Source organism: Zalophus californianus, chromosome 10 (assembly GCF_009762305.2).
Source record: "Zalophus californianus isolate mZalCal1 chromosome 10, mZalCal1.pri.v2, whole genome shotgun sequence".
Classification (NCBI taxonomy): Eukaryota; Metazoa; Chordata; class Mammalia; order Carnivora; family Otariidae; genus Zalophus; species Zalophus californianus.
This window is the reverse complement of record NC_045604.1, coordinates 9,537,747-9,551,834: the sequence shown is the minus strand read 5'-3', so window position 1 is coordinate 9,551,834 and position 14,088 is coordinate 9,537,747. Positions and strand designations below refer to the sequence as shown.

Here is a 14,088-nt window from a genome sequence, read left to right as displayed (position 1 = left end):
AGTTGTCTCTTGCAGTTGGTGGACACATGGAACCGTTCTTTGGCCCATGTGTGGAGGCTGAGCCTGGCTCGCTGTGCTTGTGGTAGAGACGGGGAGGTGAGGTTGCTGAGCAAGGGGCAGCCTGGGCTCCCAGTGTGTTTGATAAAAGGGTGCGTCAGGGATTCTTGTGGAACCAGATAAGGACTGTGATAGCAGAGCGGGACTGCTACATGCAGAGAAGAGTGAGCTCAGCATTAAGAGGCTGGAGGGCACTTCCAGAAGCTGTGGAGTTAGGAAGCAATCAGTACTTACTTGCGCCAAGGGAGCCACAGGGGAGCTATCTCCTGTCCTGGGGGAATCTGTGTTGTGTGGTTGTCTTCGAAAAACCTCCCAAAGTACTTCAGGGGAAAGCCCGGCAAGCTTAGACAGCTCTCAACGTTGTTAGTCACGTAAGAGTTTGGCTGTCACTGCAATGGCACATAAAGAATAAAATCCAAAGCTCACAAGAAAGACCCTACTTGATTTGGCCCCTGCTGACCTCTCTGATTTCCCCGTCTTCCCTTGTTTTACTCAAGCCACGTAGACCTCAGGCCTTTGCACTTGCTTTCCCCACCACCTGGCATGCTCCCCCCTGGCTGCCATCTTTGAATCATTATTTCCTTTCCTCATTTGAGTCTCTGCAAAAGTCACCATCCCAGGGAGGCCTTTCTTGAACAGCCCATCTAAAACAGGCAAATCTCTGTTTATTATCTCCTGTGCTTGCTTTATTTCTCTTCAGGGCACTTAACTCCTAACCTTTTTTTATATGTATTTACTTACCGTCTCTCTCATCCATGTTAACGGAATAGCCCTAGAGGAAGACACTTGATCTTTATGTTCCCAGGATCTAGGGCCATTTCAGCATTTGGTAGGTGTCCAATAAATATTTGTCTAGTAAGTCAATGAATGAATATCTGGGCAATGCTGTTGTGGTTTGCCGAGCTGTTTGATTTGGCTTCAGGTGTGTTATGTGAGTGGAGTCTTAGCTCTGCTTGAAGGCAGGGTCTGCGTTCCCCAGCTCTGAGCCTGACATTCTCTGACACATTCTCCCCTATCACATTCCCTGGCCCTGAAGCAAAAGACACCTGTGCATGGGAAGAGAAAGACTAGGCCACCTGCTGCACATAGCTTTTCAGGAAAAAAGCTAGCTAGGACCTTGATCAAAGTTACCCCTCCTTGTTTAAAGACTCAAGTGAAAAGTTTGTGAATGAAAAGAGGGTAATGACTGGCTGTGTCCTTTTATTTTTTTAAGTCAAGAATGTCTGTCTTATTTATATTCTAGTTTGAGACAGATGTATTTTTAAGTCAAAAATAGCTATTTAAAATATTGTTGCTGTTTTGGGAAATCTAAATGAGGGGCACAATGGAATAAGATTGTCCACAAAGCTGTTATTCAGACATTATTATTATTATTATTATTTTAAAGATTTATTTTATTTATTTTAGAGCGAGAGACAGAGAGCACAGCCAGGAGGGGCAGAGGGAGAGGGAGAGAGAGAGTCTGAAGCGGACTCCACCTGAGCCCAACACAGGCCTCCATCTCACAACTCTGAGATCACGACCCTGAGGTCACAGTCTGAGCCAAAACCAAGAGTAGAATGCTTACCCAACTGTGCCATGCAGGTGCCCCTAGACAATTATTTTAATGTTAGGCTCACACTATTACTATCTTTTTTTTTTAAATGCATGTAGAAGAAAATATATGTGAAAATGAAATCAGATTAAATAATATATCAAAATGGCATGTACTCACAAGTACTGCCACCTCATATTTTATGGATGTATATTGTAACATTGTATGGAGGCAACCACTGTTAATTTTCTTCTAATACCCTCCCCAAACAAAACAAACAAAACCTATACACATGAATCCTAATGATCATCTACGATTTATCCTCTTATCTATCATTATCTATGAGTTAATTTATCTATTATTTATTACCTTTCTTTTTTTTGTATCTTTCTATGTAATCTGTGTATCTGTGTATTCATTCATCTGTCTTATCTTTCTTTGTATCTACCTACCATCTATCTACGTTTGGGTCTTTCTCTCTCTAAGCACTTATCTCCCTAGGTATCTGTGTAGGTCCCTGGATATAAGTATTTATCTATCTTTCTATTTATGCATCTATCATATATCAGTATGTTTATGTATCTATCGGTTATCCATGTATTTATTGATCTGTCATCTATTTTTGTATCTCTCTCTATATCTACCTATTATCTATTCATCACGCATCTATTTATACATAAATGTATATACATATGTGTATACATACCCATTATCAGTTATCTCTGTTCCTATCTTTCATTTTTATTTACACACAAGACTTTCTGCTACGCACACTTTGGCACCTTGTTTCCTTCACTTAGCGCATCTTAGAGACCTTTGGCATGAGCACTTCAAGAGCTGTCTTGGTCTCTTCTTTGATGATGGCACTGTATTCATCATAGGGATGTTCAATAATACCTTTAGAATTTCTCTTGTCCTTATTTCATTGTGCTCTATAATGTACACAATGCGTGCATGAGTGTGCGCACACACGCACGCACATACACACACGATTTAGATACTGCCCATGTCAAGAAATAGAACATTGCTACCACCCAACGGCCCCCAGTAGACTCCTACTCAATTACAGCCTTATCCCTATCAACTAGAAGTCACTCCATCTTGATTGTTGTGATAACAGTTTTCTTGCATTTAAAAAATTTTACCATCTATGGATGCATTTCCAAATAAGATAGTTTATTTTTCTGTTTATGAACTTTAGTCAGATGGAACCATACTCTATGAATTTTGTTGTTTCTTGCTTCTTTTGCTCAATGTTATATTTGTGAGATTTACTCATATTGTGGCATGTAGCTCTATAGTAGTATTCCATTGTGTAACTAAATCCCCCTTGAAAAAAAATCAATTCTAATGATGGTAGACATATGGATTGTTTCCAGTTTGGACCTATTGTAGAAAAAGCTTTTATGAACATGCTTATAGATGTATTTTGATGGTCATGTGCACCAGTTTTTAAAGATATATTTCTAGGACTTGAATTTCTAGGTCATGGGTGCATCAACTTCACTAGGTAGTGCCAGACTGTTTATAAATATTAGCACCCATTCCTCCCCACACCCCCCAAGCAGAGGAGATTTCCATTTTTGCTTAGCGACCTTGACAACAATCAGTATTGCCAGGCATTTTTTTGTTATTTTTACAAGTTTCCTGCTGATGGTCAGTCTAGCCTCTCCTCTCTCTGTCTCTCTCTCTCTCTCCTTCCCTCCCCACCTTAAATTTTTTTTCCTATTACAAACACTGTAAGGAACCCAACTTCATAAAACTATCCTGGCAAGCTTTTGTAAATATGCCTATTGTATATCTCCTTCTTAGTGGAAATGCTAAGTCAAGGTACTGTAAATATTGATAGCTATGGTCAAATATTCCTCCCCAAGAGATCCTCAGTTAATGTTCCCACAATAGAACACAGGAACCTATTTCCCCACATCTTCAACAACATTGGCTGTCATCAAACATTAAGTGTTTGTCAATGTCATAGGTATTTCACTTTATTTTGATTTGCACTTAATCTAGTTATTAGTAAGTTTTAATACGTATTCGTTTGGATTTAATGGCTGAAACTTTTTTCCTTAAAAACTGCCAGTTTTTATCTTTTGCTCATTTTCATACTGGATTGTCATTTTTTTCTTATTAACTAATATAGGCTTTTTATCACTTAAGGAAGTTAACCCTTTGCTGCCATATGTTGTTGTAAATATCTTTTTTCATTTAACACTGGTCTTTGGACTCTGTTCAGGCTACTTTTATTCCATAAAAAAATTGTGTATTTAAAATTACCAATTGTTTCCTTTAACGGCCGCTAGGTTTTTTTTTTTAAAGTCTTAGTGTATTCTTTTTTTTTTTAAGGATTATTTATTTATTTATTTAACAGAGAAAGACACAGCAAGAGAGGGAACACAAGCAGGGGGAGTGGGAGAGGGAGAAGCAGACTTCCCGCAGAGTAGGGACCCTATGCGGCTCGATCCCAGGACCCGGGATCATGACCTGAGCTGAAGGCAGACACTTAATGACTGAGCCACCCAGGCGCCCCCAGCCTCTAGATTTTTATAGCCTTCTCAGGAAGGCCTTTTCTAACCTGCACTCATGCTTTCTTTTTGAAATTTTATAGTTTATTTTATGTCCAACTCCTTGATACACGGTAAATCTTTGATAATTTGGGGTTAAATCTTTGAGGCACCAAGAAGGAAGGAATGCAGCAAGAATCTAGCTTTTCCTTGCTAACAATTTGTCAGTGGATCCATGTTTTTCCTCCTTGTTTAAAATGTCACCTTTACCAGAAAATAAAATGCCATATGTATTTGGGTCTATTTCGGGATTCTCTATTTTGTTTCACTGATGTCTATTTCTCCCCCCCAGCATTAAAACAGTTTTAAATTTTGCTCACTGCCTGGGTTTTACTGAGCAAAGGCATTTTTTCCCCCTAACCAAAACGTCAAAACCAAACATAGGCACAAAACACACAGGTACTAGGAGTGCATCTGAGCAAGGTTATGGGGGAGAAAGGTTATCGTGTGGCCATTGGCACAGATAGTGGGCTGTAGGTCCCGGGGTACCAAGGTACAATGTTCTTGTAGATTCTTGTTTGGGAAGAAATGCTCTGTATACACACAAAACTGCAAGTTAGGCAAATAATATATATTAGGCCCAGTATCTTGGGGCAAAATCTGATTTCATTTGAAATAGTAACGTGCCTAGTGACTAGTTGATTAGTTATTCTTTCTTTCTTTCTTTCTTTCTTTCTTTCTTTCTTTCTTTCTTTCTTTATTTATTTTTTTAAATTTTATTTATTTATTTAACTGACAGAGAGAGAGAGACAGCTAGAGAAAGAACACAAGCAGGAGGAGTGGGAGAAGGAGAAACAGGCTTCCCGCCAAGCAGGGAGCCCGATGCGGGGCTCGATCCCAAGACCCTGGGATCATGACCTGAGCTGAAGGCAGCTGCTTAACCAACTGAGCCACCCAGGTGCCCCTAGTTATTCTTTATTTAAACGGTTAACTGTACGACCACGTTGCGGGCATCTGGTTTCCCGTTGCTGTGGGAAGGAGGTGAACAGTGACCTACTTCACAGGAATGGGAACTGATGTAGTGAAACTCTGGCTAACTTACACCCTCAAGAACGAGCAAGGCCTTTAAATAACACAAATATGCTTCCTTACCTCTGTATATTATGTGTGTGCTGCTTCTTGATATATCACTTTTAGACGTTGCTTCTTGACGGTATGCTCTGACAGTTGATTTTCGTCACCCTATACCCACCCCCTCTCCACCCTGTACAATCAAATATCCTTCCTCCTCCTTCTGTGATGGCCTGTGTGCTGTGTGCTCCCGCCCCCTCTGCTGGGACTCCTTGGGCCCTTCCTTGTCACGCCACTGTTTGGAATCCTGGTTTTCCATGACATCCCTCCACAGGGCTTAGCCTTGTTGGTCCCAGGACATTCCTGAAAATTCCGCCATGGCCAGTTTGCAAGTCCTGTGTACCACCCCCACCCTGCTGAATGCTCCAGGGCCTGGGGCCCAAATCCTCCTGCTTCTCTCTCCTCCTCTTTGCTGGCGCCCTCACTTCATCAGTGACCCTCTTTCCACAGCAGCCACTTGCTCAGGCTCTGGGCCATCAATATTTTCCTAACCTTTGTCCCCAAGGCTCTGTACGGGGCCTTAAGATCCATTTTGAACATGTGCAGGCCCTTCCCGTGCTCAGCGCCCTGGGGAGTGTTCTCATCTCAGAAGGAATCTGCTCCGCTCACTTAGCATCATGCTCAGATGTGTGAGGTGCGACAAACAGCACCCCAGGCATCCCTGGTAACACTGGACTGTCCGTCAGTATAGTGTGGAAACACCTGTGGGAGGGAGTGAGGTGGGTGGCTGTGAGAACACAGCCTCGTGGGCAGATTCTTGATGGATTATACTAATTGCAGCCCCTCCGAGGGGGCAGATGGGGTCTGGGATCCTAGGTTGGAAGTGGGAGGCCCACCAGGTGGGGTTTCCATGGGAGCTCCCAGGGTACACCTCCTTTCTAGGGGCCGGCAGGCCTGCTTGAAAGGCCATGGTGAGCCGTTCCCAGAGGTTATGGAAGGATCAGAAGAAGGTGATGATGTCATAGGGCCAATGTGGGCCCATGCGGCCTCCAAGGGACTCACAGTCCAGGAGGCGAGAGAGACTCGTAAATAAGTAATGGCAACACAGGCATTAAATGCTCTGGGATGATGCTTTGAGAGTGCAGGTTCAAAGCACCCTAACAGCTCTCTCTCCACCGACTTGACTTTCTCATCCCTCAGGTGGTAAAGAGCCCAAGGCTTGCAAAACCAGTTTTCAGGAACCTCCTTTCCAGGCTGGCTTCAGTATGTGGGAGTGGTTGATGCCCAGCAAAAAGACAGTGACATTTATGGCCTCTGGGAGGAACTGGCTGCTGGAAAGCAGGAGAGGAAGGAGAGGCCCTCTACCTGTGAACGTTTTGAATGTAAAACCTCTATCACTTACCCACGAGTGTAAGTATAGTTAAAACTACAGCCAAGAATTACCAAGAACACTTTTCAAAAGTGTCAGGTAGGAGACCTCAAAAGGGGAGGCAGTGTTGCAAAAAGGAGGAGCTGAATGAACAGACTCAGGGTCCGGGCACCTTGCAAGATTATCAGGGGACACCAGTTATCTGCAGGCCCTTTGCCACACCAGTGTAGACAGGGTGGGATGGGTATGATTGGCTATTTCCCAAGACAGGCGGTCTGCTGCGCTGCAGGTCCACACGGCTCTGTGTGCATGTATGTTTGCACATGGAGGTGTGTACGTGTGTATGTCTGTGCATGCATGTGTGTGCACGTGTGTACTTGTGTAGGGGTGTGTGTGTGTGTGAGCTTAGCAACCACTGATAGCTCAATGCCCATGTCTATTAATGCATCAGGAGTCACAAAATGATGATACGCTTTCTAATCCAATCACTCCTTCACTTATTAGTTTGAATATGTCTATTAAAAGAAACTTCCTTCTACTATTTGGTTCCCTAATAGATCAGTTCATACAGGAAAGGCAGAACAAATGTCTGATTCTCTCCCTTTATTTACCATTTCTCAATAATATATTCTCTTATCTACCAAAGGCGATCAAATAGGGTTTATTTTTTTGATCAAATAAGGTTTTTAAGAGTAATTTAAACCCATGGCTCTAAACATATTTGATGCATTTCAATTGATTGCAATTACTGTTCTTATTGATGCTTTGGTTATTACTTCTTCGCCAGTGACTGTCCCCTGAATCCTGTTTACACAAAGGTCAGTTTCTTTGAGGTGTCACACGTTCATTATTATCTTTCCTGCCTCAGACCTGGAATCAGCCATTTCTTTGAGAAGCCATGGTTCTTTTTCTTTCTTTCTTTCTTTCTTTCTTTCTTTCTTTCTTTCTTTCTTTCTTTCTTTCTTTCTTTCTTTCTTTCTTTCTTTCTTTCTTTCTTTCTTTCTTTTCTTTCTTTCTTTCTTTCTTTCTTTCTTTCTTTCTTTCTTTCTTTCTCTTTCTTTCTTTTCTTTCTTTCTTTCTTTCTTTCTTTCTTTCTTTCTTTCTTTCTTTCTTTCTTTCTTTCTTTCTTTCTTTCTTTCTTTCTTTCTTTCTTTCTTTCTTTCTTTCTTTCTTTCTTTCTTTCTTTCTTTCTTTCTTTCTTTCTTTCTCTCTCTCTCCTTCCTTCCTTCTTTCTTCTTCTTCTTTTTTTTTTTTAAAGTAGGCTCTACACCCAGTGTGGAGCCCAACATGACCCTTGAGATCAGGACCTAAGCTGAGATCAAGAGTTGGACGCTTAACGGACTGAGCCACCCAGGTGCCCCAGCCATGGTTTCTTTTAATGGTAAATATATTTCAGGACCACAATATTGGCACTAGACGTGTTCACTGATACAGAGTTGACCATTTTTTCTTGGGCTTTTTAGTGGACAGAGCAAGGGAATATTTTATTTATTTATTTTATTTTTTAAAAAAATTATTTATTTATTTATTTATTTGAGACAGAGAGAATGAGAGAGAGAGAGAGAGCACATGAGAGGGGAGAGGGTCAGAGGGAGAAGCAGACTCTCTGCCGAGCAGGGAGCCCGATGCGGGACTCGATCCAGGGACTCCTGGATTATGACCTGAGTTACCCAGACGCCCGCAAGGGAATATTTTAGATAAAATAACTCACAAGTTAATACTGATACTTCTCCATTTCAAACTCAGCATTACAGGATTTTAACTTAGTCTCTTATATTTGTGTTGCCTTTCTTTGTCACCAAGATCCCTGGTTCTTAAGAATGGGGGGATAATAGAATCATATGACATAATCACTTATTTGCCGTTCATATACTTCATATATAAGAGTCTCGCTGTCAGTCATGTTCTGTTAAATATTTCAGCCTGATCTCAAAGGTGCTGTATGGAATTAAGGGAGGGGTCTTTATTCATTCCTCTAACACAGTAAGAAAAGGTTAGAAACAGATTTTCCTGCCTCCCTGAGGCCAGTATGTTGGCAGCATTCTGGGATTTGGGGAAGTGGTTTGGACCAATAGAAGTGGCCGGTGGCGAGGCTCTGACAGCTCATGAAGGAATGGAGATTGCTGGCCTGGAATTGGGTGATGTAGGAAATAACACAAAGCTTCTTCCCACATATACTGTATGGAATGTATGGAAACCATTATTTATTTATTTGTTTGTTTGTTTGTTTGTTTATTTATTTATTTTAAGAATTTATTTATTTGTTTGACAGAGAGACAGCAAGAGAGGGAACACAAGCAGGGGGAGTGGGAGAGGGAGAAGCAGACTTCCCACTGAGCAGGGAGCCCGATGTAGGGCTCGATCCCAGGACCCTGGGATCATGACCTGAGCCGAAGGCAGTCGCTTAACGACTGAGCCACCCAGGCACCCTATTTATTTATTTTTTAAAGATTTTATTTATTTATTTGAGAGAGAGAATGAGAGAGAGATAGTACATGAGAGGGGGGAGGGTTGGAGGGAGAAGCAGACTCCCCGCCAAGCAGGGAGCCCGATGCGGGACTCGATCCCGGGACTCCAGGCTCATGACCTGAGCTGAAGGCAGTCGCTTAACCAACTGAGACACCCAGGCGCCCTGGAAACCCTTTATTATATAGGTGAGGGCCCTCGAGCCAGGTGACACTTGGGTTTCAGTTACAGTAAGCATTATGCTGTAGGTATTTGCCAAACAGCCACAGACCTGACATCTCACTTAGTCCTGACAACCGTGTGGGTTCAGATACTTTATACCTGTCTGCCACCTGATTCTTACAAAACCCTCTTATATTTTCTCACTCAAGGGTCACATCCCATCACAGGAGTAATACAAGGTTTTATTCCCTTACAATTAAATCAATTTAACATATTTATGTCTCTGAACAGGAACTCTTCTTTCATATTTCCATACCTCTGCTTGTCTGGTTTTCTTGGACAAAGTCTCTTTTCCTGTCTTGTTTCCAGTCTGGACTCCAATTCAGTCCCCAAAGCTCTGCACAGAGGGGCCTCTGCCCTCTTTCTCTGGGCCAGGGTGTGCATTCAGCAGCACTAGTCTGGAGAGAGGGGCTTCTCAGACGGTGTGCGGGGCACGGCTCACTCTTCTCTCTTCTGGGTGGTGAGTGGAAACCCCACATCAATGTGTGGGGCCTTGGGAACACCCCAAAACATGGAGGCATCTGCATTCTATTCCTAGGGCTTGCTCCTGTCTCTCAAGGAGAAAACAAAACATGCCCTTCCTCTTCCCCACTTCTCCTCAAAGTTTTAGTCTTACTTAGCCAATCTTCTTTCCCCTCATGGAAGGAGAGAGGACACTTTTTGTCTGATGCAGGACAAAGAGTGGGAGATCTCCTTAGATTTTGCTTTAGGGCATATTTATGGATTTTTAGTTACATACCAGTGAGCTGCATTTTCTAAAGAAATCTACATTTAGGATCAGCCCTAAAACAAACTGATTTTTTTTTAAAGATTTTTTAAAATTTATTTGATAGAGTACAGGCAAGGGGAGTGCAGGGAGAGGGAGAAGAAGGCTCCTGCCGAGCAGGGAGCCCGACGTGGGGCTCGATCCCAGGACACCGGGATCATGACCTGAGCCGAAGGCAGACGCTTAACCACCTGAGCCACCTGGGTGCCCAAACAAACTGATTTTTGAAGAGGGGCAGACAGCAAAGGTGTGGTGGCTAACATGCTCTTGGAACTACTAAGGACTTTTTACAGTAGGCTTCATTTTGAGGAAGACAGGGGAAGAAGAAAACTCTCTATTTGAGATGTCTGATCCTCCTGTGGGGCTCCTCATCCTCCCAGATACAGGCAAGGTGGAGTCCGAAGTGCCACGTTGGGACACAGGGGAGACCGTCCAGGTTGCCTCTTCTCAGAGGGGGGACAGTACCGAGGGCTTTGGAGAGAACGACCCCTGTGGTTGGGTAGCCCTCTCCCAATTTCAATGCCTCCATCTGTGTCCTCTGTAGAAGATCCTATCATCTGGAAAACTCACAGTGACGCCGCTTAGGACATTTGTGAAGGTGACATAAAGCAAGCCAGCAGCTTTCCTCATGCAGCGCTACCGGCCCCCAGCCTGACTGGTGAAATGCTGAAGCTAGTGGAACCCTGCCACCTGCCTTGCTCAGCTTCCACGGAACATGGGACTTAACAGATTCGCGGGAGGAGCCACTTTTGCTTTTCAAAGCAGGGGGTTGCCAAGTAGAGGCCTGCAATTGGGGCAACTGGGAGAAAAGGAACCCACACCACCGTAACAATGAAAACTGAAACTTTCTGAAAAGAAGGAGGGACTAGGGAAAGAGAAAAGACCACAGATTGTGGAATGTGGAAGATGGGAGCGTTTGCAAAGAGCACTTTCAAGGGCATTAAAGATGGCGGAGTCAGGGCCCTCCTGCAAAACAGAGTCGCTTGTCCTTCTGTGCCACCTTGTGGCCACTTTGTCACTTCCCATCAAGTGCTCTACCTTCTCACTCCCTAGATATTCTAGATACTGCCTTTTACCCGGCACCTTTGCAAGTCACTTGGGTTGTGCCCAGAAGCAGCGCCTCATTTCAGTGGTGGATCTAGGATCTCAGGGCACTGGTTTCTTTGTCCCTATCGCGTCCTTGGCGGCGCTGAAGGATCTGATCACGGAATACTGGCAGCTATGGGGGAGAGGGGTGGGGGACGGATGGCGAAGTCCTGCATCTCTTCCTCCACTGCTGCTGCGGATGCTGAGAGGGTCACAGAGGAACTTGTGTGGGGGGATTTCCAGCATCGTGATGACAGTTCCTATCCATCCTTGTCCTGTAGTAGAGATGAAAATGGATTCTGATGCTTTCCCTGAAGTTTAAGTGAAAGCTTGCTGGGCACCAAGGACATCCTATGGCAAGAAAGTGATGAGAGAAAAACTCTCTAAAGGTCTGGTTTATACACAGGAAGAGGTTTTAGATTTCTTTTTCAGTCAACATGACTGTATGTAAACTTTGTTCAAACCCAAAGCCTGATTTATGGCCCGCTATGCACGCATTGTACATCCGCTTTGTGAATAGTAGCCTAGAGGAAAACCATCTTGACTTTGAGATATCGATCAATGCCCCCACTCCCTGCATTCCTTTATGATAAAACTCACAATTCCTGCCTTTATGCTAATCTGTAATCTTTTGAGCTTTTACAAGATGTAAAAAGTATACATAACCCTCTAAAAACTTCATTCTCCAGAGAACTTTCTTCCTGTGAAGAGTGTGTTTCCTGGGCAGCTGTCCTAACTTGGGCTTAAATAAAACTCCATTTCTTGCTTTTAGAGATTCTAAAAGGTTTGATAATTTGGTGTTGACAAAAGGAAGAAGTATGAGAAGTAGCCATGCCTCACTGTCCATACCCAAATTCTGTCAGAGATGCTGTGGTTTGGGATCATGGCTTGATAATTGTGTTACTTCATACACATATAGCACTTTCAAAGCCAGGTCCTATTTTAAGCCCTTTATATTATTGACCCATTTAATCTTCACAACAACTCTATGAAGTTGATTCCATTCTAGCTCCTTTTACTGAGGCTGAGTAACTTGCTTGGGATTGCCCAGATAGTAGGTGCCAGAGGTGGGATCGAAATCCAGGAGCTTGTGCTCATGACCCCCAGCATGCACTGTCTCCCTTGTATCTGCATTCTGTTTAAGACATGGAGTGCAGATCTGCCTGTGACCTTCAGTGCTTCTTCGGGGTACCCTATTGTTTCTAGAGTAGTCTGCCCTACACAGCTGTGTCCCCTGATCAGGTGCTTTTGAGAGAAGGCCTTCACTTCAACTCTCTCCATTCATCTTTTTGTTCTCCTCCGATACCTCATTTCCAAATACTCAGACTATATTGATTCAGGAATAAATGGGGAAGTCCAAAATATTTGACATTTTAAAAAAGATGGAAGAGCAGGAGTTAGGGAAGGTAATTCCTATTCAATTCTTTCCTCCCAAGACTTAGCAGGCAGAGAGCCATTTAGAAGGACACAAGGTGACATCAAAGAACAGCACACACCAACCTGTCTACGTGACACAATGAGACTGAGATCTTAAGGCCAATAGATCTGAGGTCTAGACGTTAAGTCTTGCTTGTACCCTCAAGTGGCTTGAATGCCTGCAACAGAATTCATCTAAATACTAACAAATAGAATGACTTAAAAACATCAGTAAGGTGGGTCAGCTGCACAAAAGAGGAAGTAGTAGAAGCTACACAGCTGCCATGTTAGTTAGAAAATTAAAGAGAGCCAGCCTGCTATTTCCAGCACTCCTCGATCTGCTATCCAATTTCAGAGCTCTATGAGGAACAGGATGCTAGACTCCTAACGAAGACAGGTCTGAGCCTCTAAACATTCAAAAATGAAACAAGAGAAATTCCTAAGGAGCAAATGGAGAAGTAACTGGGCAGAGCTGCTCAAGGAAGTGAAAATAGTTATAGTAACACTGGTTTCATAAGACAGACTGAGAAGGTAAGGCATTGGTATAGCTCTATAATGGAAAAGAGAGACCTTTCCTTTCGCTAATAATGTTCCTGGAAAAGTAATTCTAAATATAATAAGCTCAGAATTACAACAGCCTCTGTGGAAATCAGAAATAAACTTGGAAAAGAAGTAAGAACAGTATAATGATGTGAGCCGTGGGATGTGACTTTGGTGGAACGGATGCAAAACCTCTGGGAGAACAGGACATCCAGCCAGACACACTGTCAGAAGAGAAGGGAGTGGGGGAGCACAGTGATTTGCGAAGTACAATGATGTCACACATGCAGGGCTTTTAAAAAATCATCACTGGATTCCTCTCAGCACAGTATACTTTCAGAAAAAGGACAAGGTCTGCACGGCTCAGAAGCACAATGCCACGTGTCAGGTGCATTTGACAGAAGAAACTGAAGCAAATCTAAAATAATTCTGATAAAGGATTGACCATGTTCTGAGATTGTTCTGCTGAAGCTTCTTGAGGACAGTTTCTTACACACTCTGAGTGTTGATGGATGAGGATTCCTTCCTAAGCATTCAGGCATCCTTGCGTCCTTCCTCTACCAAGTTGAGCCTCGGCCTGAGTCCAGTCAACCCCTAAGCCTGACAAGCATACCTCCTGGATTTTCAGGGGCAGGACTAATTGAAATCAGCCTCAACTTTCTCCACAAGTAAGCAGCTTTTCATTTGCATTATTATCATTTAAAAAAAATTTTCCATGTATCCTGAGGGTGGGCCAGAAAAGTCATTCTACCCACAGAGCAGCAGCTTAGAGAATTTTCATTTTTTTTTTCTATTTTTTTTCACTGACTTAGCTGTTCCTTTCTTCTTCCAGACTTCAAATATTTCCCTCTTTCCTCTTTGTTGTCCAACCCTTCTTCCTGAAACCCTAGTTCCTTTTAGGAGGTCTCACTGCTCTGCAGAATACCAATCACTTCGCTGCACTCACTTTTTTTTTTTAAGATTTTATTTATTTATTTGAGAGAGAGAGAGAATGAGAGAGAGAGCACATGAGAGGGGGGAGGGTCAGAGGGAGAAGCGGACTCCCCACCGAGCAGGG

At 43.1% G+C, this 14,088-nt stretch overlaps 1 long non-coding RNA gene across 1 annotated transcript in view; it reads left to right on the top strand.

Moving 5' to 3' along the window:
* Positions 1 to 14,088, top strand: part of LOC113933470 — a 68,569-nt gene that overhangs the window by 17,443 nt on the left and 37,038 nt on the right. The window lies entirely within an intron of this gene.